At 91.9% G+C, this 22,752-nt stretch overlaps 1 protein-coding gene across 1 annotated transcript in view; it reads left to right on the top strand.

Moving 5' to 3' along the window:
• Positions 1-22,752, top strand: part of NCKAP1L (NCK associated protein 1 like) — a 640,546-nt gene that overhangs the window by 88,574 nt on the left and 529,220 nt on the right. The window lies entirely within an intron of this gene.

The following is a 22,752-nucleotide window of genomic DNA, read 5'->3' on the forward strand; positions in this document are numbered from 1 at the left end:
GGGGGGTGGGGGGGGGGGGGGGTGGGGGGGGGGGGGGGTGGGGGGGGGGGGGGGTGGGGGGGGGGGGGGGTGGGGGGGGGGGGGGGTGGGGGGGGGGGGGGGTGGGGGGGGGGGGGGGTGGGGGGGGGGGGGGGTGGGGGGGGGGGGGGGTGGGGGGGGGGGGGGGTGGGGGGGGGGGGGGGTGGGGGGGGGGGGGGGTGGGGGGGGGGGGGGGTGGGGGGGGGGGGGGGTGGGGGGGGGGGGGGGTGGGGGGGGGGGGGGGTGGGGGGGGGGGGGGGTGGGGGGGGGGGGGGGTGGGGGGGGGGGGGGGTGGGGGGGGGGGGGGGTGGGGGGGGGGGGGGGTGGGGGGGGGGGGGGGTGGGGGGGGGGGGGGGTGGGGGGGGGGGGGGGTGGGGGGGGGGGGGGGTGGGGGGGGGGGGGGGTGGGGGGGGGGGGGGGTGGGGGGGGGGGGGGGTGGGGGGGGGGGGGGGTGGGGGGGGGGGGGGGTGGGGGGGGGGGGGGGTGGGGGGGGGGGGGGGTGGGGGGGGGGGGGGGTGGGGGGGGGGGGGGGTGGGGGGGGGGGGGGGTGGGGGGGGGGGGGGGTGGGGGGGGGGGGGGGTGGGGGGGGGGGGGGGTGGGGGGGGGGGGGGGTGGGGGGGGGGGGGGGTGGGGGGGGGGGGGGGTGGGGGGGGGGGGGGGTGGGGGGGGGGGGGGGTGGGGGGGGGGGGGGGTGGGGGGGGGGGGGGGTGGGGGGGGGGGGGGGTGGGGGGGGGGGGGGGTGGGGGGGGGGGGGGGTGGGGGGGGGGGGGGGTGGGGGGGGGGGGGGGTGGGGGGGGGGGGGGGTGGGGGGGGGGGGGGGTGGGGGGGGGGGGGGGTGGGGGGGGGGGGGGGTGGGGGGGGGGGGGGGTGGGGGGGGGGGGGGGTGGGGGGGGGGGGGGGTGGGGGGGGGGGGGGGTGGGGGGGGGGGGGGGTGGGGGGGGGGGGGGGTGGGGGGGGGGGGGGGTGGGGGGGGGGGGGGGTGGGGGGGGGGGGGGGTGGGGGGGGGGGGGGGTGGGGGGGGGGGGGGGTGGGGGGGGGGGGGGGTGGGGGGGGGGGGGGGTGGGGGGGGGGGGGGGTGGGGGGGGGGGGGGGTGGGGGGGGGGGGGGGTGGGGGGGGGGGGGGGTGGGGGGGGGGGGGGGTGGGGGGGGGGGGGGGTGGGGGGGGGGGGGGGTGGGGGGGGGGGGGGGTGGGGGGGGGGGGGGGTGGGGGGGGGGGGGGGTGGGGGGGGGGGGGGGTGGGGGGGGGGGGGGGTGGGGGGGGGGGGGGGTGGGGGGGGGGGGGGGTGGGGGGGGGGGGGGGTGGGGGGGGGGGGGGGTGGGGGGGGGGGGGGGTGGGGGGGGGGGGGGGTGGGGGGGGGGGGGGGTGGGGGGGGGGGGGGGTGGGGGGGGGGGGGGGTGGGGGGGGGGGGGGGTGGGGGGGGGGGGGGGTGGGGGGGGGGGGGGGTGGGGGGGGGGGGGGGTGGGGGGGGGGGGGGGTGGGGGGGGGGGGGGGTGGGGGGGGGGGGGGGTGGGGGGGGGGGGGGGTGGGGGGGGGGGGGGGTGGGGGGGGGGGGGGGTGGGGGGGGGGGGGGGTGGGGGGGGGGGGGGGTGGGGGGGGGGGGGGGTGGGGGGGGGGGGGGGTGGGGGGGGGGGGGGGTGGGGGGGGGGGGGGGTGGGGGGGGGGGGGGGTGGGGGGGGGGGGGGGTGGGGGGGGGGGGGGGTGGGGGGGGGGGGGGGTGGGGGGGGGGGGGGGTGGGGGGGGGGGGGGGTGGGGGGGGGGGGGGGTGGGGGGGGGGGGGGGTGGGGGGGGGGGGGGGTGGGGGGGGGGGGGGGTGGGGGGGGGGGGGGGTGGGGGGGGGGGGGGGTGGGGGGGGGGGGGGGTGGGGGGGGGGGGGGGTGGGGGGGGGGGGGGGTGGGGGGGGGGGGGGGTGGGGGGGGGGGGGGGTGGGGGGGGGGGGGGGTGGGGGGGGGGGGGGGTGGGGGGGGGGGGGGGTGGGGGGGGGGGGGGGTGGGGGGGGGGGGGGGTGGGGGGGGGGGGGGGTGGGGGGGGGGGGGGGTGGGGGGGGGGGGGGGTGGGGGGGGGGGGGGGTGGGGGGGGGGGGGGGTGGGGGGGGGGGGGGGTGGGGGGGGGGGGGGGTGGGGGGGGGGGGGGGTGGGGGGGGGGGGGGGTGGGGGGGGGGGGGGGTGGGGGGGGGGGGGGGTGGGGGGGGGGGGGGGTGGGGGGGGGGGGGGGTGGGGGGGGGGGGGGGTGGGGGGGGGGGGGGGTGGGGGGGGGGGGGGGTGGGGGGGGGGGGGGGTGGGGGGGGGGGGGGGTGGGGGGGGGGGGGGGTGGGGGGGGGGGGGGGTGGGGGGGGGGGGGGGTGGGGGGGGGGGGGGGTGGGGGGGGGGGGGGGTGGGGGGGGGGGGGGGTGGGGGGGGGGGGGGGTGGGGGGGGGGGGGGGTGGGGGGGGGGGGGGGTGGGGGGGGGGGGGGGTGGGGGGGGGGGGGGGTGGGGGGGGGGGGGGGTGGGGGGGGGGGGGGGTGGGGGGGGGGGGGGGTGGGGGGGGGGGGGGGTGGGGGGGGGGGGGGGTGGGGGGGGGGGGGGGTGGGGGGGGGGGGGGGTGGGGGGGGGGGGGGGTGGGGGGGGGGGGGGGTGGGGGGGGGGGGGGGTGGGGGGGGGGGGGGGTGGGGGGGGGGGGGGGTGGGGGGGGGGGGGGGTGGGGGGGGGGGGGGGTGGGGGGGGGGGGGGGTGGGGGGGGGGGGGGGTGGGGGGGGGGGGGGGTGGGGGGGGGGGGGGGTGGGGGGGGGGGGGGGTGGGGGGGGGGGGGGGTGGGGGGGGGGGGGGGTGGGGGGGGGGGGGGGTGGGGGGGGGGGGGGGTGGGGGGGGGGGGGGGTGGGGGGGGGGGGGGGTGGGGGGGGGGGGGGGTGGGGGGGGGGGGGGGTGGGGGGGGGGGGGGGTGGGGGGGGGGGGGGGTGGGGGGGGGGGGGGGTGGGGGGGGGGGGGGGTGGGGGGGGGGGGGGGTGGGGGGGGGGGGGGGTGGGGGGGGGGGGGGGTGGGGGGGGGGGGGGGTGGGGGGGGGGGGGGGTGGGGGGGGGGGGGGGTGGGGGGGGGGGGGGGTGGGGGGGGGGGGGGGTGGGGGGGGGGGGGGGTGGGGGGGGGGGGGGGTGGGGGGGGGGGGGGGTGGGGGGGGGGGGGGGTGGGGGGGGGGGGGGGTGGGGGGGGGGGGGGGTGGGGGGGGGGGGGGGTGGGGGGGGGGGGGGGTGGGGGGGGGGGGGGGTGGGGGGGGGGGGGGGTGGGGGGGGGGGGGGGTGGGGGGGGGGGGGGGTGGGGGGGGGGGGGGGTGGGGGGGGGGGGGGGTGGGGGGGGGGGGGGGTGGGGGGGGGGGGGGGTGGGGGGGGGGGGGGGTGGGGGGGGGGGGGGGTGGGGGGGGGGGGGGGTGGGGGGGGGGGGGGGTGGGGGGGGGGGGGGGTGGGGGGGGGGGGGGGTGGGGGGGGGGGGGGGTGGGGGGGGGGGGGGGTGGGGGGGGGGGGGGGTGGGGGGGGGGGGGGGTGGGGGGGGGGGGGGGTGGGGGGGGGGGGGGGTGGGGGGGGGGGGGGGTGGGGGGGGGGGGGGGTGGGGGGGGGGGGGGGTGGGGGGGGGGGGGGGTGGGGGGGGGGGGGGGTGGGGGGGGGGGGGGGTGGGGGGGGGGGGGGGTGGGGGGGGGGGGGGGTGGGGGGGGGGGGGGGTGGGGGGGGGGGGGGGTGGGGGGGGGGGGGGGTGGGGGGGGGGGGGGGTGGGGGGGGGGGGGGGTGGGGGGGGGGGGGGGTGGGGGGGGGGGGGGGTGGGGGGGGGGGGGGGTGGGGGGGGGGGGGGGTGGGGGGGGGGGGGGGTGGGGGGGGGGGGGGGTGGGGGGGGGGGGGGGTGGGGGGGGGGGGGGGTGGGGGGGGGGGGGGGTGGGGGGGGGGGGGGGTGGGGGGGGGGGGGGGTGGGGGGGGGGGGGGGTGGGGGGGGGGGGGGGTGGGGGGGGGGGGGGGTGGGGGGGGGGGGGGGTGGGGGGGGGGGGGGGTGGGGGGGGGGGGGGGTGGGGGGGGGGGGGGGTGGGGGGGGGGGGGGGTGGGGGGGGGGGGGGGTGGGGGGGGGGGGGGGTGGGGGGGGGGGGGGGTGGGGGGGGGGGGGGGTGGGGGGGGGGGGGGGTGGGGGGGGGGGGGGGTGGGGGGGGGGGGGGGTGGGGGGGGGGGGGGGTGGGGGGGGGGGGGGGTGGGGGGGGGGGGGGGTGGGGGGGGGGGGGGGTGGGGGGGGGGGGGGGTGGGGGGGGGGGGGGGTGGGGGGGGGGGGGGGTGGGGGGGGGGGGGGGTGGGGGGGGGGGGGGGTGGGGGGGGGGGGGGGTGGGGGGGGGGGGGGGTGGGGGGGGGGGGGGGTGGGGGGGGGGGGGGGTGGGGGGGGGGGGGGGTGGGGGGGGGGGGGGGTGGGGGGGGGGGGGGGTGGGGGGGGGGGGGGGTGGGGGGGGGGGGGGGTGGGGGGGGGGGGGGGTGGGGGGGGGGGGGGGTGGGGGGGGGGGGGGGTGGGGGGGGGGGGGGGTGGGGGGGGGGGGGGGTGGGGGGGGGGGGGGGTGGGGGGGGGGGGGGGTGGGGGGGGGGGGGGGTGGGGGGGGGGGGGGGTGGGGGGGGGGGGGGGTGGGGGGGGGGGGGGGTGGGGGGGGGGGGGGGTGGGGGGGGGGGGGGGTGGGGGGGGGGGGGGGTGGGGGGGGGGGGGGGTGGGGGGGGGGGGGGGTGGGGGGGGGGGGGGGTGGGGGGGGGGGGGGGTGGGGGGGGGGGGGGGTGGGGGGGGGGGGGGGTGGGGGGGGGGGGGGGTGGGGGGGGGGGGGGGTGGGGGGGGGGGGGGGTGGGGGGGGGGGGGGGTGGGGGGGGGGGGGGGTGGGGGGGGGGGGGGGTGGGGGGGGGGGGGGGTGGGGGGGGGGGGGGGTGGGGGGGGGGGGGGGTGGGGGGGGGGGGGGGTGGGGGGGGGGGGGGGTGGGGGGGGGGGGGGGTGGGGGGGGGGGGGGGTGGGGGGGGGGGGGGGTGGGGGGGGGGGGGGGTGGGGGGGGGGGGGGGTGGGGGGGGGGGGGGGTGGGGGGGGGGGGGGGTGGGGGGGGGGGGGGGTGGGGGGGGGGGGGGGTGGGGGGGGGGGGGGGTGGGGGGGGGGGGGGGTGGGGGGGGGGGGGGGTGGGGGGGGGGGGGGGTGGGGGGGGGGGGGGGTGGGGGGGGGGGGGGGTGGGGGGGGGGGGGGGTGGGGGGGGGGGGGGGTGGGGGGGGGGGGGGGTGGGGGGGGGGGGGGGTGGGGGGGGGGGGGGGTGGGGGGGGGGGGGGGTGGGGGGGGGGGGGGGTGGGGGGGGGGGGGGGTGGGGGGGGGGGGGGGTGGGGGGGGGGGGGGGTGGGGGGGGGGGGGGGTGGGGGGGGGGGGGGGTGGGGGGGGGGGGGGGTGGGGGGGGGGGGGGGTGGGGGGGGGGGGGGGTGGGGGGGGGGGGGGGTGGGGGGGGGGGGGGGTGGGGGGGGGGGGGGGTGGGGGGGGGGGGGGGTGGGGGGGGGGGGGGGTGGGGGGGGGGGGGGGTGGGGGGGGGGGGGGGTGGGGGGGGGGGGGGGTGGGGGGGGGGGGGGGTGGGGGGGGGGGGGGGTGGGGGGGGGGGGGGGTGGGGGGGGGGGGGGGTGGGGGGGGGGGGGGGTGGGGGGGGGGGGGGGTGGGGGGGGGGGGGGGTGGGGGGGGGGGGGGGTGGGGGGGGGGGGGGGTGGGGGGGGGGGGGGGTGGGGGGGGGGGGGGGTGGGGGGGGGGGGGGGTGGGGGGGGGGGGGGGTGGGGGGGGGGGGGGGTGGGGGGGGGGGGGGGTGGGGGGGGGGGGGGGTGGGGGGGGGGGGGGGTGGGGGGGGGGGGGGGTGGGGGGGGGGGGGGGTGGGGGGGGGGGGGGGTGGGGGGGGGGGGGGGTGGGGGGGGGGGGGGGTGGGGGGGGGGGGGGGTGGGGGGGGGGGGGGGTGGGGGGGGGGGGGGGTGGGGGGGGGGGGGGGTGGGGGGGGGGGGGGGTGGGGGGGGGGGGGGGTGGGGGGGGGGGGGGGTGGGGGGGGGGGGGGGTGGGGGGGGGGGGGGGTGGGGGGGGGGGGGGGTGGGGGGGGGGGGGGGTGGGGGGGGGGGGGGGTGGGGGGGGGGGGGGGTGGGGGGGGGGGGGGGTGGGGGGGGGGGGGGGTGGGGGGGGGGGGGGGTGGGGGGGGGGGGGGGTGGGGGGGGGGGGGGGTGGGGGGGGGGGGGGGTGGGGGGGGGGGGGGGTGGGGGGGGGGGGGGGTGGGGGGGGGGGGGGGTGGGGGGGGGGGGGGGTGGGGGGGGGGGGGGGTGGGGGGGGGGGGGGGTGGGGGGGGGGGGGGGTGGGGGGGGGGGGGGGTGGGGGGGGGGGGGGGTGGGGGGGGGGGGGGGTGGGGGGGGGGGGGGGTGGGGGGGGGGGGGGGTGGGGGGGGGGGGGGGTGGGGGGGGGGGGGGGTGGGGGGGGGGGGGGGTGGGGGGGGGGGGGGGTGGGGGGGGGGGGGGGTGGGGGGGGGGGGGGGTGGGGGGGGGGGGGGGTGGGGGGGGGGGGGGGTGGGGGGGGGGGGGGGTGGGGGGGGGGGGGGGTGGGGGGGGGGGGGGGTGGGGGGGGGGGGGGGTGGGGGGGGGGGGGGGTGGGGGGGGGGGGGGGTGGGGGGGGGGGGGGGTGGGGGGGGGGGGGGGTGGGGGGGGGGGGGGGTGGGGGGGGGGGGGGGTGGGGGGGGGGGGGGGTGGGGGGGGGGGGGGGTGGGGGGGGGGGGGGGTGGGGGGGGGGGGGGGTGGGGGGGGGGGGGGGTGGGGGGGGGGGGGGGTGGGGGGGGGGGGGGGTGGGGGGGGGGGGGGGTGGGGGGGGGGGGGGGTGGGGGGGGGGGGGGGTGGGGGGGGGGGGGGGTGGGGGGGGGGGGGGGTGGGGGGGGGGGGGGGTGGGGGGGGGGGGGGGTGGGGGGGGGGGGGGGTGGGGGGGGGGGGGGGTGGGGGGGGGGGGGGGTGGGGGGGGGGGGGGGTGGGGGGGGGGGGGGGTGGGGGGGGGGGGGGGTGGGGGGGGGGGGGGGTGGGGGGGGGGGGGGGTGGGGGGGGGGGGGGGTGGGGGGGGGGGGGGGTGGGGGGGGGGGGGGGTGGGGGGGGGGGGGGGTGGGGGGGGGGGGGGGTGGGGGGGGGGGGGGGTGGGGGGGGGGGGGGGTGGGGGGGGGGGGGGGTGGGGGGGGGGGGGGGTGGGGGGGGGGGGGGGTGGGGGGGGGGGGGGGTGGGGGGGGGGGGGGGTGGGGGGGGGGGGGGGTGGGGGGGGGGGGGGGTGGGGGGGGGGGGGGGTGGGGGGGGGGGGGGGTGGGGGGGGGGGGGGGTGGGGGGGGGGGGGGGTGGGGGGGGGGGGGGGTGGGGGGGGGGGGGGGTGGGGGGGGGGGGGGGTGGGGGGGGGGGGGGGTGGGGGGGGGGGGGGGTGGGGGGGGGGGGGGGTGGGGGGGGGGGGGGGTGGGGGGGGGGGGGGGTGGGGGGGGGGGGGGGTGGGGGGGGGGGGGGGTGGGGGGGGGGGGGGGTGGGGGGGGGGGGGGGTGGGGGGGGGGGGGGGTGGGGGGGGGGGGGGGTGGGGGGGGGGGGGGGTGGGGGGGGGGGGGGGTGGGGGGGGGGGGGGGTGGGGGGGGGGGGGGGTGGGGGGGGGGGGGGGTGGGGGGGGGGGGGGGTGGGGGGGGGGGGGGGTGGGGGGGGGGGGGGGTGGGGGGGGGGGGGGGTGGGGGGGGGGGGGGGTGGGGGGGGGGGGGGGTGGGGGGGGGGGGGGGTGGGGGGGGGGGGGGGTGGGGGGGGGGGGGGGTGGGGGGGGGGGGGGGTGGGGGGGGGGGGGGGTGGGGGGGGGGGGGGGTGGGGGGGGGGGGGGGTGGGGGGGGGGGGGGGTGGGGGGGGGGGGGGGTGGGGGGGGGGGGGGGTGGGGGGGGGGGGGGGTGGGGGGGGGGGGGGGTGGGGGGGGGGGGGGGTGGGGGGGGGGGGGGGTGGGGGGGGGGGGGGGTGGGGGGGGGGGGGGGTGGGGGGGGGGGGGGGTGGGGGGGGGGGGGGGTGGGGGGGGGGGGGGGTGGGGGGGGGGGGGGGTGGGGGGGGGGGGGGGTGGGGGGGGGGGGGGGTGGGGGGGGGGGGGGGTGGGGGGGGGGGGGGGTGGGGGGGGGGGGGGGTGGGGGGGGGGGGGGGTGGGGGGGGGGGGGGGTGGGGGGGGGGGGGGGTGGGGGGGGGGGGGGGTGGGGGGGGGGGGGGGTGGGGGGGGGGGGGGGTGGGGGGGGGGGGGGGTGGGGGGGGGGGGGGGTGGGGGGGGGGGGGGGTGGGGGGGGGGGGGGGTGGGGGGGGGGGGGGGTGGGGGGGGGGGGGGGTGGGGGGGGGGGGGGGTGGGGGGGGGGGGGGGTGGGGGGGGGGGGGGGTGGGGGGGGGGGGGGGTGGGGGGGGGGGGGGGTGGGGGGGGGGGGGGGTGGGGGGGGGGGGGGGTGGGGGGGGGGGGGGGTGGGGGGGGGGGGGGGTGGGGGGGGGGGGGGGTGGGGGGGGGGGGGGGTGGGGGGGGGGGGGGGTGGGGGGGGGGGGGGGTGGGGGGGGGGGGGGGTGGGGGGGGGGGGGGGTGGGGGGGGGGGGGGGTGGGGGGGGGGGGGGGTGGGGGGGGGGGGGGGTGGGGGGGGGGGGGGGTGGGGGGGGGGGGGGGTGGGGGGGGGGGGGGGTGGGGGGGGGGGGGGGTGGGGGGGGGGGGGGGTGGGGGGGGGGGGGGGTGGGGGGGGGGGGGGGTGGGGGGGGGGGGGGGTGGGGGGGGGGGGGGGTGGGGGGGGGGGGGGGTGGGGGGGGGGGGGGGTGGGGGGGGGGGGGGGTGGGGGGGGGGGGGGGTGGGGGGGGGGGGGGGTGGGGGGGGGGGGGGGTGGGGGGGGGGGGGGGTGGGGGGGGGGGGGGGTGGGGGGGGGGGGGGGTGGGGGGGGGGGGGGGTGGGGGGGGGGGGGGGTGGGGGGGGGGGGGGGTGGGGGGGGGGGGGGGTGGGGGGGGGGGGGGGTGGGGGGGGGGGGGGGTGGGGGGGGGGGGGGGTGGGGGGGGGGGGGGGTGGGGGGGGGGGGGGGTGGGGGGGGGGGGGGGTGGGGGGGGGGGGGGGTGGGGGGGGGGGGGGGTGGGGGGGGGGGGGGGTGGGGGGGGGGGGGGGTGGGGGGGGGGGGGGGTGGGGGGGGGGGGGGGTGGGGGGGGGGGGGGGTGGGGGGGGGGGGGGGTGGGGGGGGGGGGGGGTGGGGGGGGGGGGGGGTGGGGGGGGGGGGGGGTGGGGGGGGGGGGGGGTGGGGGGGGGGGGGGGTGGGGGGGGGGGGGGGTGGGGGGGGGGGGGGGTGGGGGGGGGGGGGGGTGGGGGGGGGGGGGGGTGGGGGGGGGGGGGGGTGGGGGGGGGGGGGGGTGGGGGGGGGGGGGGGTGGGGGGGGGGGGGGGTGGGGGGGGGGGGGGGTGGGGGGGGGGGGGGGTGGGGGGGGGGGGGGGTGGGGGGGGGGGGGGGTGGGGGGGGGGGGGGGTGGGGGGGGGGGGGGGTGGGGGGGGGGGGGGGTGGGGGGGGGGGGGGGTGGGGGGGGGGGGGGGTGGGGGGGGGGGGGGGTGGGGGGGGGGGGGGGTGGGGGGGGGGGGGGGTGGGGGGGGGGGGGGGTGGGGGGGGGGGGGGGTGGGGGGGGGGGGGGGTGGGGGGGGGGGGGGGTGGGGGGGGGGGGGGGTGGGGGGGGGGGGGGGTGGGGGGGGGGGGGGGTGGGGGGGGGGGGGGGTGGGGGGGGGGGGGGGTGGGGGGGGGGGGGGGTGGGGGGGGGGGGGGGTGGGGGGGGGGGGGGGTGGGGGGGGGGGGGGGTGGGGGGGGGGGGGGGTGGGGGGGGGGGGGGGTGGGGGGGGGGGGGGGTGGGGGGGGGGGGGGGTGGGGGGGGGGGGGGGTGGGGGGGGGGGGGGGTGGGGGGGGGGGGGGGTGGGGGGGGGGGGGGGTGGGGGGGGGGGGGGGTGGGGGGGGGGGGGGGTGGGGGGGGGGGGGGGTGGGGGGGGGGGGGGGTGGGGGGGGGGGGGGGTGGGGGGGGGGGGGGGTGGGGGGGGGGGGGGGTGGGGGGGGGGGGGGGTGGGGGGGGGGGGGGGTGGGGGGGGGGGGGGGTGGGGGGGGGGGGGGGTGGGGGGGGGGGGGGGTGGGGGGGGGGGGGGGTGGGGGGGGGGGGGGGTGGGGGGGGGGGGGGGTGGGGGGGGGGGGGGGTGGGGGGGGGGGGGGGTGGGGGGGGGGGGGGGTGGGGGGGGGGGGGGGTGGGGGGGGGGGGGGGTGGGGGGGGGGGGGGGTGGGGGGGGGGGGGGGTGGGGGGGGGGGGGGGTGGGGGGGGGGGGGGGTGGGGGGGGGGGGGGGTGGGGGGGGGGGGGGGTGGGGGGGGGGGGGGGTGGGGGGGGGGGGGGGTGGGGGGGGGGGGGGGTGGGGGGGGGGGGGGGTGGGGGGGGGGGGGGGTGGGGGGGGGGGGGGGTGGGGGGGGGGGGGGGTGGGGGGGGGGGGGGGTGGGGGGGGGGGGGGGTGGGGGGGGGGGGGGGTGGGGGGGGGGGGGGGTGGGGGGGGGGGGGGGTGGGGGGGGGGGGGGGTGGGGGGGGGGGGGGGTGGGGGGGGGGGGGGGTGGGGGGGGGGGGGGGTGGGGGGGGGGGGGGGTGGGGGGGGGGGGGGGTGGGGGGGGGGGGGGGTGGGGGGGGGGGGGGGTGGGGGGGGGGGGGGGTGGGGGGGGGGGGGGGTGGGGGGGGGGGGGGGTGGGGGGGGGGGGGGGTGGGGGGGGGGGGGGGTGGGGGGGGGGGGGGGTGGGGGGGGGGGGGGGTGGGGGGGGGGGGGGGTGGGGGGGGGGGGGGGTGGGGGGGGGGGGGGGTGGGGGGGGGGGGGGGTGGGGGGGGGGGGGGGTGGGGGGGGGGGGGGGTGGGGGGGGGGGGGGGTGGGGGGGGGGGGGGGTGGGGGGGGGGGGGGGTGGGGGGGGGGGGGGGTGGGGGGGGGGGGGGGTGGGGGGGGGGGGGGGTGGGGGGGGGGGGGGGTGGGGGGGGGGGGGGGTGGGGGGGGGGGGGGGTGGGGGGGGGGGGGGGTGGGGGGGGGGGGGGGTGGGGGGGGGGGGGGGTGGGGGGGGGGGGGGGTGGGGGGGGGGGGGGGTGGGGGGGGGGGGGGGTGGGGGGGGGGGGGGGTGGGGGGGGGGGGGGGTGGGGGGGGGGGGGGGTGGGGGGGGGGGGGGGTGGGGGGGGGGGGGGGTGGGGGGGGGGGGGGGTGGGGGGGGGGGGGGGTGGGGGGGGGGGGGGGTGGGGGGGGGGGGGGGTGGGGGGGGGGGGGGGTGGGGGGGGGGGGGGGTGGGGGGGGGGGGGGGTGGGGGGGGGGGGGGGTGGGGGGGGGGGGGGGTGGGGGGGGGGGGGGGTGGGGGGGGGGGGGGGTGGGGGGGGGGGGGGGTGGGGGGGGGGGGGGGTGGGGGGGGGGGGGGGTGGGGGGGGGGGGGGGTGGGGGGGGGGGGGGGTGGGGGGGGGGGGGGGTGGGGGGGGGGGGGGGTGGGGGGGGGGGGGGGTGGGGGGGGGGGGGGGTGGGGGGGGGGGGGGGTGGGGGGGGGGGGGGGTGGGGGGGGGGGGGGGTGGGGGGGGGGGGGGGTGGGGGGGGGGGGGGGTGGGGGGGGGGGGGGGTGGGGGGGGGGGGGGGTGGGGGGGGGGGGGGGTGGGGGGGGGGGGGGGTGGGGGGGGGGGGGGGTGGGGGGGGGGGGGGGTGGGGGGGGGGGGGGGTGGGGGGGGGGGGGGGTGGGGGGGGGGGGGGGTGGGGGGGGGGGGGGGTGGGGGGGGGGGGGGGTGGGGGGGGGGGGGGGTGGGGGGGGGGGGGGGTGGGGGGGGGGGGGGGTGGGGGGGGGGGGGGGTGGGGGGGGGGGGGGGTGGGGGGGGGGGGGGGTGGGGGGGGGGGGGGGTGGGGGGGGGGGGGGGTGGGGGGGGGGGGGGGTGGGGGGGGGGGGGGGTGGGGGGGGGGGGGGGTGGGGGGGGGGGGGGGTGGGGGGGGGGGGGGGTGGGGGGGGGGGGGGGTGGGGGGGGGGGGGGGTGGGGGGGGGGGGGGGTGGGGGGGGGGGGGGGTGGGGGGGGGGGGGGGTGGGGGGGGGGGGGGGTGGGGGGGGGGGGGGGTGGGGGGGGGGGGGGGTGGGGGGGGGGGGGGGTGGGGGGGGGGGGGGGTGGGGGGGGGGGGGGGTGGGGGGGGGGGGGGGTGGGGGGGGGGGGGGGTGGGGGGGGGGGGGGGTGGGGGGGGGGGGGGGTGGGGGGGGGGGGGGGTGGGGGGGGGGGGGGGTGGGGGGGGGGGGGGGTGGGGGGGGGGGGGGGTGGGGGGGGGGGGGGGTGGGGGGGGGGGGGGGTGGGGGGGGGGGGGGGTGGGGGGGGGGGGGGGTGGGGGGGGGGGGGGGTGGGGGGGGGGGGGGGTGGGGGGGGGGGGGGGTGGGGGGGGGGGGGGGTGGGGGGGGGGGGGGGTGGGGGGGGGGGGGGGTGGGGGGGGGGGGGGGTGGGGGGGGGGGGGGGTGGGGGGGGGGGGGGGTGGGGGGGGGGGGGGGTGGGGGGGGGGGGGGGTGGGGGGGGGGGGGGGTGGGGGGGGGGGGGGGTGGGGGGGGGGGGGGGTGGGGGGGGGGGGGGGTGGGGGGGGGGGGGGGTGGGGGGGGGGGGGGGTGGGGGGGGGGGGGGGTGGGGGGGGGGGGGGGTGGGGGGGGGGGGGGGTGGGGGGGGGGGGGGGTGGGGGGGGGGGGGGGTGGGGGGGGGGGGGGGTGGGGGGGGGGGGGGGTGGGGGGGGGGGGGGGTGGGGGGGGGGGGGGGTGGGGGGGGGGGGGGGTGGGGGGGGGGGGGGGTGGGGGGGGGGGGGGGTGGGGGGGGGGGGGGGTGGGGGGGGGGGGGGGTGGGGGGGGGGGGGGGTGGGGGGGGGGGGGGGTGGGGGGGGGGGGGGGTGGGGGGGGGGGGGGGTGGGGGGGGGGGGGGGTGGGGGGGGGGGGGGGTGGGGGGGGGGGGGGGTGGGGGGGGGGGGGGGTGGGGGGGGGGGGGGGTGGGGGGGGGGGGGGGTGGGGGGGGGGGGGGGTGGGGGGGGGGGGGGGTGGGGGGGGGGGGGGGTGGGGGGGGGGGGGGGTGGGGGGGGGGGGGGGTGGGGGGGGGGGGGGGTGGGGGGGGGGGGGGGTGGGGGGGGGGGGGGGTGGGGGGGGGGGGGGGTGGGGGGGGGGGGGGGTGGGGGGGGGGGGGGGTGGGGGGGGGGGGGGGTGGGGGGGGGGGGGGGTGGGGGGGGGGGGGGGTGGGGGGGGGGGGGGGTGGGGGGGGGGGGGGGTGGGGGGGGGGGGGGGTGGGGGGGGGGGGGGGTGGGGGGGGGGGGGGGTGGGGGGGGGGGGGGGTGGGGGGGGGGGGGGGTGGGGGGGGGGGGGGGTGGGGGGGGGGGGGGGTGGGGGGGGGGGGGGGTGGGGGGGGGGGGGGGTGGGGGGGGGGGGGGGTGGGGGGGGGGGGGGGTGGGGGGGGGGGGGGGTGGGGGGGGGGGGGGGTGGGGGGGGGGGGGGGTGGGGGGGGGGGGGGGTGGGGGGGGGGGGGGGTGGGGGGGGGGGGGGGTGGGGGGGGGGGGGGGTGGGGGGGGGGGGGGGTGGGGGGGGGGGGGGGTGGGGGGGGGGGGGGGTGGGGGGGGGGGGGGGTGGGGGGGGGGGGGGGTGGGGGGGGGGGGGGGTGGGGGGGGGGGGGGGTGGGGGGGGGGGGGGGTGGGGGGGGGGGGGGGTGGGGGGGGGGGGGGGTGGGGGGGGGGGGGGGTGGGGGGGGGGGGGGGTGGGGGGGGGGGGGGGTGGGGGGGGGGGGGGGTGGGGGGGGGGGGGGGTGGGGGGGGGGGGGGGTGGGGGGGGGGGGGGGTGGGGGGGGGGGGGGGTGGGGGGGGGGGGGGGTGGGGGGGGGGGGGGGTGGGGGGGGGGGGGGGTGGGGGGGGGGGGGGGTGGGGGGGGGGGGGGGTGGGGGGGGGGGGGGGTGGGGGGGGGGGGGGGTGGGGGGGGGGGGGGGTGGGGGGGGGGGGGGGTGGGGGGGGGGGGGGGTGGGGGGGGGGGGGGGTGGGGGGGGGGGGGGGTGGGGGGGGGGGGGGGTGGGGGGGGGGGGGGGTGGGGGGGGGGGGGGGTGGGGGGGGGGGGGGGTGGGGGGGGGGGGGGGTGGGGGGGGGGGGGGGTGGGGGGGGGGGGGGGTGGGGGGGGGGGGGGGTGGGGGGGGGGGGGGGTGGGGGGGGGGGGGGGTGGGGGGGGGGGGGGGTGGGGGGGGGGGGGGGTGGGGGGGGGGGGGGGTGGGGGGGGGGGGGGGTGGGGGGGGGGGGGGGTGGGGGGGGGGGGGGGTGGGGGGGGGGGGGGGTGGGGGGGGGGGGGGGTGGGGGGGGGGGGGGGTGGGGGGGGGGGGGGGTGGGGGGGGGGGGGGGTGGGGGGGGGGGGGGGTGGGGGGGGGGGGGGGTGGGGGGGGGGGGGGGTGGGGGGGGGGGGGGGTGGGGGGGGGGGGGGGTGGGGGGGGGGGGGGGTGGGGGGGGGGGGGGGTGGGGGGGGGGGGGGGTGGGGGGGGGGGGGGGTGGGGGGGGGGGGGGGTGGGGGGGGGGGGGGGTGGGGGGGGGGGGGGGTGGGGGGGGGGGGGGGTGGGGGGGGGGGGGGGTGGGGGGGGGGGGGGGTGGGGGGGGGGGGGGGTGGGGGGGGGGGGGGGTGGGGGGGGGGGGGGGTGGGGGGGGGGGGGGGTGGGGGGGGGGGGGGGTGGGGGGGGGGGGGGGTGGGGGGGGGGGGGGGTGGGGGGGGGGGGGGGTGGGGGGGGGGGGGGGTGGGGGGGGGGGGGGGTGGGGGGGGGGGGGGGTGGGGGGGGGGGGGGGTGGGGGGGGGGGGGGGTGGGGGGGGGGGGGGGTGGGGGGGGGGGGGGGTGGGGGGGGGGGGGGGTGGGGGGGGGGGGGGGTGGGGGGGGGGGGGGGTGGGGGGGGGGGGGGGTGGGGGGGGGGGGGGGTGGGGGGGGGGGGGGGTGGGGGGGGGGGGGGGTGGGGGGGGGGGGGGGTGGGGGGGGGGGGGGGTGGGGGGGGGGGGGGGTGGGGGGGGGGGGGGGTGGGGGGGGGGGGGGGTGGGGGGGGGGGGGGGTGGGGGGGGGGGGGGGTGGGGGGGGGGGGGGGTGGGGGGGGGGGGGGGTGGGGGGGGGGGGGGGTGGGGGGGGGGGGGGGTGGGGGGGGGGGGGGGTGGGGGGGGGGGGGGGTGGGGGGGGGGGGGGGTGGGGGGGGGGGGGGGTGGGGGGGGGGGGGGGTGGGGGGGGGGGGGGGTGGGGGGGGGGGGGGGTGGGGGGGGGGGGGGGTGGGGGGGGGGGGGGGTGGGGGGGGGGGGGGGTGGGGGGGGGGGGGGGTGGGGGGGGGGGGGGGTGGGGGGGGGGGGGGGTGGGGGGGGGGGGGGGTGGGGGGGGGGGGGGGTGGGGGGGGGGGGGGGTGGGGGGGGGGGGGGGTGGGGGGGGGGGGGGGTGGGGGGGGGGGGGGGTGGGGGGGGGGGGGGGTGGGGGGGGGGGGGGGTGGGGGGGGGGGGGGGTGGGGGGGGGGGGGGGTGGGGGGGGGGGGGGGTGGGGGGGGGGGGGGGTGGGGGGGGGGGGGGGTGGGGGGGGGGGGGGGTGGGGGGGGGGGGGGGTGGGGGGGGGGGGGGGTGGGGGGGGGGGGGGGTGGGGGGGGGGGGGGGTGGGGGGGGGGGGGGGTGGGGGGGGGGGGGGGTGGGGGGGGGGGGGGGTGGGGGGGGGGGGGGGTGGGGGGGGGGGGGGGTGGGGGGGGGGGGGGGTGGGGGGGGGGGGGGGTGGGGGGGGGGGGGGGTGGGGGGGGGGGGGGGTGGGGGGGGGGGGGGGTGGGGGGGGGGGGGGGTGGGGGGGGGGGGGGGTGGGGGGGGGGGGGGGTGGGGGGGGGGGGGGGTGGGGGGGGGGGGGGGTGGGGGGGGGGGGGGGTGGGGGGGGGGGGGGGTGGGGGGGGGGGGGGGTGGGGGGGGGGGGGGGTGGGGGGGGGGGGGGGTGGGGGGGGGGGGGGGTGGGGGGGGGGGGGGGTGGGGGGGGGGGGGGGTGGGGGGGGGGGGGGGTGGGGGGGGGGGGGGGTGGGGGGGGGGGGGGGTGGGGGGGGGGGGGGGTGGGGGGGGGGGGGGGTGGGGGGGGGGGGGGGTGGGGGGGGGGGGGGGTGGGGGGGGGGGGGGGTGGGGGGGGGGGGGGGTGGGGGGGGGGGGGGGTGGGGGGGGGGGGGGGTGGGGGGGGGGGGGGGTGGGGGGGGGGGGGGGTGGGGGGGGGGGGGGGTGGGGGGGGGGGGGGGTGGGGGGGGGGGGGGGTGGGGGGGGGGGGGGGTGGGGGGGGGGGGGGGTGGGGGGGGGGGGGGGTGGGGGGGGGGGGGGGTGGGGGGGGGGGGGGGTGGGGGGGGGGGGGGGTGGGGGGGGGGGGGGGTGGGGGGGGGGGGGGGTGGGGGGGGGGGGGGGTGGGGGGGGGGGGGGGTGGGGGGGGGGGGGGGTGGGGGGGGGGGGGGGTGGGGGGGGGGGGGGGTGGGGGGGGGGGGGGGTGGGGGGGGGGGGGGGTGGGGGGGGGGGGGGGTGGGGGGGGGGGGGGGTGGGGGGGGGGGGGGGTGGGGGGGGGGGGGGGTGGGGGGGGGGGGGGGTGGGGGGGGGGGGGGGTGGGGGGGGGGGGGGGTGGGGGGGGGGGGGGGTGGGGGGGGGGGGGGGTGGGGGGGGGGGGGGGTGGGGGGGGGGGGGGGTGGGGGGGGGGGGGGGTGGGGGGGGGGGGGGGTGGGGGGGGGGGGGGGTGGGGGGGGGGGGGGGTGGGGGGGGGGGGGGGTGGGGGGGGGGGGGGGTGGGGGGGGGGGGGGGTGGGGGGGGGGGGGGGTGGGGGGGGGGGGGGGTGGGGGGGGGGGGGGGTGGGGGGGGGGGGGGGTGGGGGGGGGGGGGGGTGGGGGGGGGGGGGGGTGGGGGGGGGGGGGGGTGGGGGGGGGGGGGGGTGGGGGGGGGGGGGGGTGGGGGGGGGGGGGGGTGGGGGGGGGGGGGGGTGGGGGGGGGGGGGGGTGGGGGGGGGGGGGGGTGGGGGGGGGGGGGGGTGGGGGGGGGGGGGGGTGGGGGGGGGGGGGGGTGGGGGGGGGGGGGGGTGGGGGGGGGGGGGGGTGGGGGGGGGGGGGGGTGGGGGGGGGGGGGGGTGGGGGGGGGGGGGGGTGGGGGGGGGGGGGGGTGGGGGGGGGGGGGGGTGGGGGGGGGGGGGGGTGGGGGGGGGGGGGGGTGGGGGGGGGGGGGGGTGGGGGGGGGGGGGGGTGGGGGGGGGGGGGGGTGGGGGGGGGGGGGGGTGGGGGGGGGGGGGGGTGGGGGGGGGGGGGGGTGGGGGGGGGGGGGGGTGGGGGGGGGGGGGGGTGGGGGGGGGGGGGGGTGGGGGGGGGGGGGGGTGGGGGGGGGGGGGGGTGGGGGGGGGGGGGGGTGGGGGGGGGGGGGGGTGGGGGGGGGGGGGGGTGGGGGGGGGGGGGGGTGGGGGGGGGGGGGGGTGGGGGGGGGGGGGGGTGGGGGGGGGGGGGGGTGGGGGGGGGGGGGGGTGGGGGGGGGGGGGGGTGGGGGGGGGGGGGGGTGGGGGGGGGGGGGGGTGGGGGGGGGGGGGGGTGGGGGGGGGGGGGGGTGGGGGGGGGGGGGGGTGGGGGGGGGGGGGGGTGGGGGGGGGGGGGGGTGGGGGGGGGGGGGGGTGGGGGGGGGGGGGGGTGGGGGGGGGGGGGGGTGGGGGGGGGGGGGGGTGGGGGGGGGGGGGGGTGGGGGGGGGGGGGGGTGGGGGGGGGGGGGGGTGGGGGGGGGGGGGGGTGGGGGGGGGGGGGGGTGGGGGGGGGGGGGGGTGGGGGGGGGGGGGGGTGGGGGGGGGGGGGGGTGGGGGGGGGGGGGGGTGGGGGGGGGGGGGGGTGGGGGGGGGGGGGGGTGGGGGGGGGGGGGGGTGGGGGGGGGGGGGGGTGGGGGGGGGGGGGGGTGGGGGGGGGGGGGGGTGGGGGGGGGGGGGGGTGGGGGGGGGGGGGGGTGGGGGGGGGGGGGGGTGGGGGGGGGGGGGGGTGGGGGGGGGGGGGGGTGGGGGGGGGGGGGGGTGGGGGGGGGGGGGGGTGGGGGGGGGGGGGGGTGGGGGGGGGGGGGGGTGGGGGGGGGGGGGGGTGGGGGGGGGGGGGGGTGGGGGGGGGGGGGGGTGGGGGGGGGGGGGGGTGGGGGGGGGGGGGGGTGGGGGGGGGGGGGGGTGGGGGGGGGGGGGGGTGGGGGGGGGGGGGGGTGGGGGGGGGGGGGGGTGGGGGGGGGGGGGGGTGGGGGGGGGGGGGGGTGGGGGGGGGGGGGGGTGGGGGGGGGGGGGGGTGGGGGGGGGGGGGGGTGGGGGGGGGGGGGGGTGGGGGGGGGGGGGGGTGGGGGGGGGGGGGGGTGGGGGGGGGGGGGGGTGGGGGGGGGGGGGGGTGGGGGGGGGGGGGGGTGGGGGGGGGGGGGGGTGGGGGGGGGGGGGGGTGGGGGGGGGGGGGGGTGGGGGGGGGGGGGGGTGGGGGGGGGGGGGGGTGGGGGGGGGGGGGGGTGGGGGGGGGGGGGGGTGGGGGGGGGGGGGGGTGGGGGGGGGGGGGGGTGGGGGGGGGGGGGGGTGGGGGGGGGGGGGGGTGGGGGGGGGGGGGGGTGGGGGGGGGGGGGGGTGGGGGGGGGGGGGGGTGGGGGGGGGGGGGGGTGGGGGGGGGGGGGGGTGGGGGGGGGGGGGGGTGGGGGGGGGGGGGGGTGGGGGGGGGGGGGGGTGGGGGGGGGGGGGGGTGGGGGGGGGGGGGGGTGGGGGGGGGGGGGGGTGGGGGGGGGGGGGGGTGGGGGGGGGGGGGGGTGGGGGGGGGGGGGGGTGGGGGGGGGGGGGGGTGGGGGGGGGGGGGGGTGGGGGGGGGGGGGGGTGGGGGGGGGGGGGGGTGGGGGGGGGGGGGGGTGGGGGGGGGGGGGGGTGGGGGGGGGGGGGGGTGGGGGGGGGGGGGGGTGGGGGGGGGGGGGGGTGGGGGGGGGGGGGGGTGGGGGGGGGGGGGGGTGGGGGGGGGGGGGGGTGGGGGGGGGGGGGGGTGGGGGGGGGGGGGGGTGGGGGGGGGGGGGGGTGGGGGGGGGGGGGGGTGGGGGGGGGGGGGGGTGGGGGGGGGGGGGGGTGGGGGGGGGGGGGGGTGGGGGGGGGGGGGGGTGGGGGGGGGGGGGGGTGGGGGGGGGGGGGGGTGGGGGGGGGGGGGGGTGGGGGGGGGGGGGGGTGGGGGGGGGGGGGGGTGGGGGGGGGGGGGGGTGGGGGGGGGGGGGGGTGGGGGGGGGGGGGGGTGGGGGGGGGGGGGGGTGGGGGGGGGGGGGGGTGGGGGGGGGGGGGGGTGGGGGGGGGGGGGGGTGGGGGGGGGGGGGGGTGGGGGGGGGGGGGGGTGGGGGGGGGGGGGGGTGGGGGGGGGGGGGGGTGGGGGGGGGGGGGGGTGGGGGGGGGGGGGGGTGGGGGGGGGGGGGGGTGGGGGGGGGGGGGGGTGGGGGGGGGGGGGGGTGGGGGGGGGGGGGGGTGGGGGGGGGGGGGGGTGGGGGGGGGGGGGGGTGGGGGGGGGGGGGGGTGGGGGGGGGGGGGGGTGGGGGGGGGGGGGGGTGGGGGGGGGGGGGGGTGGGGGGGGGGGGGGGTGGGGGGGGGGGGGGGTGGGGGGGGGGGGGGGTGGGGGGGGGGGGGGGTGGGGGGGGGGGGGGGTGGGGGGGGGGGGGGGTGGGGGGGGGGGGGGGTGGGGGGGGGGGGGGGTGGGGGGGGGGGGGGGTGGGGGGGGGGGGGGGTGGGGGGGGGGGGGGGTGGGGGGGGGGGGGGGTGGGGGGGGGGGGGGGTGGGGGGGGGGGGGGGTGGGGGGGGGGGGGGGTGGGGGGGGGGGGGGGTGGGGGGGGGGGGGGGTGGGGGGGGGGGGGGGTGGGGGGGGGGGGGGGTGGGGGGGGGGGGGGGTGGGGGGGGGGGGGGGTGGGGGGGGGGGGGGGTGGGGGGGGGGGGGGGTGGGGGGGGGGGGGGGTGGGGGGGGGGGGGGGTGGGGGGGGGGGGGGGTGGGGGGGGGGGGGGGTGGGGGGGGGGGGGGGTGGGGGGGGGGGGGGGTGGGGGGGGGGGGGGGTGGGGGGGGGGGGGGGTGGGGGGGGGGGGGGGTGGGGGGGGGGGGGGGTGGGGGGGGGGGGGGGTGGGGGGGGGGGGGGGTGGGGGGGGGGGGGGGTGGGGGGGGGGGGGGGTGGGGGGGGGGGGGGGTGGGGGGGGGGGGGGGTGGGGGGGGGGGGGGGTGGGGGGGGGGGGGGGTGGGGGGGGGGGGGGGTGGGGGGGGGGGGGGGTGGGGGGGGGGGGGGGTGGGGGGGGGGGGGGGTGGGGGGGGGGGGGGGTGGGGGGGGGGGGGGGTGGGGGGGGGGGGGGGTGGGGGGGGGGGGGGGTGGGGGGGGGGGGGGGTGGGGGGGGGGGGGGGTGGGGGGGGGGGGGGGTGGGGGGGGGGGGGGGTGGGGGGGGGGGGGGGTGGGGGGGGGGGGGGGTGGGGGGGGGGGGGGGTGGGGGGGGGGGGGGGTGGGGGGGGGGGGGGGTGGGGGGGGGGGGGGGTGGGGGGGGGGGGGGGTGGGGGGGGGGGGGGGTGGGGGGGGGGGGGGGTGGGGGGGGGGGGGGGTGGGGGGGGGGGGGGGTGGGGGGGGGGGGGGGTGGGGGGGGGGGGGGGTGGGGGGGGGGGGGGGTGGGGGGGGGGGGGGGTGGGGGGGGGGGGGGGTGGGGGGGGGGGGGGGTGGGGGGGGGGGGGGGTGGGGGGGGGGGGGGGTGGGGGGGGGGGGGGGTGGGGGGGGGGGGGGGTGGGGGGGGGGGGGGGTGGGGGGGGGGGGGGGTGGGGGGGGGGGGGGGTGGGGGGGGGGGGGGGTGGGGGGGGGGGGGGGTGGGGGGGGGGGGGGGTGGGGGGGGGGGGGGGTGGGGGGGGGGGGGGGTGGGGGGGGGGGGGGGTGGGGGGGGGGGGGGGTGGGGGGGGGGGGGGGTGGGGGGGGGGGGGGGTGGGGGGGGGGGGGGGTGGGGGGGGGGGGGGGTGGGGGGGGGGGGGGGTGGGGGGGGGGGGGGGTGGGGGGGGGGGGGGGTGGGGGGGGGGGGGGGTGGGGGGGGGGGGGGGTGGGGGGGGGGGGGGGTGGGGGGGGGGGGGGGTGGGGGGGGGGGGGGGTGGGGGGGGGGGGGGGTGGGGGGGGGGGGGGGTGGGGGGGGGGGGGGGTGGGGGGGGGGGGGGGTGGGGGGGGGGGGGGGTGGGGGGGGGGGGGGGTGGGGGGGGGGGGGGGTGGGGGGGGGGGGGGGTGGGGGGGGGGGGGGGTGGGGGGGGGGGGGGGTGGGGGGGGGGGGGGGTGGGGGGGGGGGGGGGTGGGGGGGGGGGGGGGTGGGGGGGGGGGGGGGTGGGGGGGGGGGGGGGTGGGGGGGGGGGGGGGTGGGGGGGGGGGGGGGTGGGGGGGGGGGGGGGTGGGGGGGGGGGGGGGTGGGGGGGGGGGGGGGTGGGGGGGGGGGGGGGTGGGGGGGGGGGGGGGTGGGGGGGGGGGGGGGTGGGGGGGGGGGGGGGTGGGGGGGGGGGGGGGTGGGGGGGGGGGGGGGTGGGGGGGGGGGGGGGTGGGGGGGGGGGGGGGTGGGGGGGGGGGGGGGTGGGGGGGGGGGGGGGTGGGGGGGGGGGGGGGTGGGGGGGGGGGGGGGTGGGGGGGGGGGGGGGTGGGGGGGGGGGGGGGTGGGGGGGGGGGGGGGTGGGGGGGGGGGGGGGTGGGGGGGGGGGGGGGTGGGGGGGGGGGGGGGTGGGGGGGGGGGGGGGTGGGGGGGGGGGGGGGTGGGGGGGGGGGGGGGTGGGGGGGGGGGGGGGTGGGGGGGGGGGGGGGTGGGGGGGGGGGGGGGTGGGGGGGGGGGGGGGTGGGGGGGGGGGGGGGTGGGGGGGGGGGGGGGTGGGGGGGGAACCTGGTGGGCCACTGCGAGTAGCAGAGAGCTGGACTAGATGGACTCTGGTCTGATCCAGCTGGCTTGTTCTTATGTTCTTATGAATGTCTCTTGCCTTGAAAACCTTACAGGGTTTGCTGTAATTCAGCTGTGACTTGACTGCACAATTTTTTTGGGATCAGCCCCTTTCAGGAGTCTTGCCTGGAAGCCCTTCCTTTTAACTAGCGTGACAGCCAGTGTGGTATAGCAGTTAGAGCACCTTTGAGACCCAGGTTCAAATACTGCTGTGGAACCTTCTGGGTGATCTTAGGCTAATCAGACCAGAGCCATAGCGAGGGGGAACTGTGCCCGGGGCGTGTGTGTGCCCTGCGCCCCTGCCATGCCCCCATCCACCCCTGCCACACCAGCATGTGCCTTGTGCAAGACGCCCCCGCCCCCTGGGTGCCATGCCACTGAGTCAGACCCTCCCAACTTAACCTACCTCACAGAGTTGTTGTGAGCATAACATGAAGGAGAGAAGATTGTGCTTTGGGTCTCCTTTGAGGAGAAAGGTGGGATATAAATGAAGTAAATTAGAATCTGGCAAAGTAAATACATATCTGACAAAGGGAACTTTGACCCTTGAAAATGTTCGGTCCCTAAGGCTCAAATGGACCTGTAAAACAGACCTGTTCCGTCAGGCATTTGGCCAGCCGGGCAGAGTGGGTTCTTACCTCTGGTGGGCTCAGTTAAGGGGAGGGTTATTGCCATCTGTCTGATATGGTTCCTATTATTGTTTTACTGGGTATTGTTCTTGGGTTTTAATGTTGTTTTAAATTATTATAGTATATTAGTAGATTTTCATGTTGTTCGCCGCCCTGAGCCCTTCGGGGGAGGGTGGCCTATAAGTTGAAGGTATAAATAAAATAAATTAAA

This window comes from Sphaerodactylus townsendi, linkage group LG03 (assembly GCF_021028975.2).
Source record: "Sphaerodactylus townsendi isolate TG3544 linkage group LG03, MPM_Stown_v2.3, whole genome shotgun sequence".
Taxonomy (NCBI): Eukaryota; Metazoa; Chordata; class Lepidosauria; order Squamata; family Sphaerodactylidae; genus Sphaerodactylus; species Sphaerodactylus townsendi.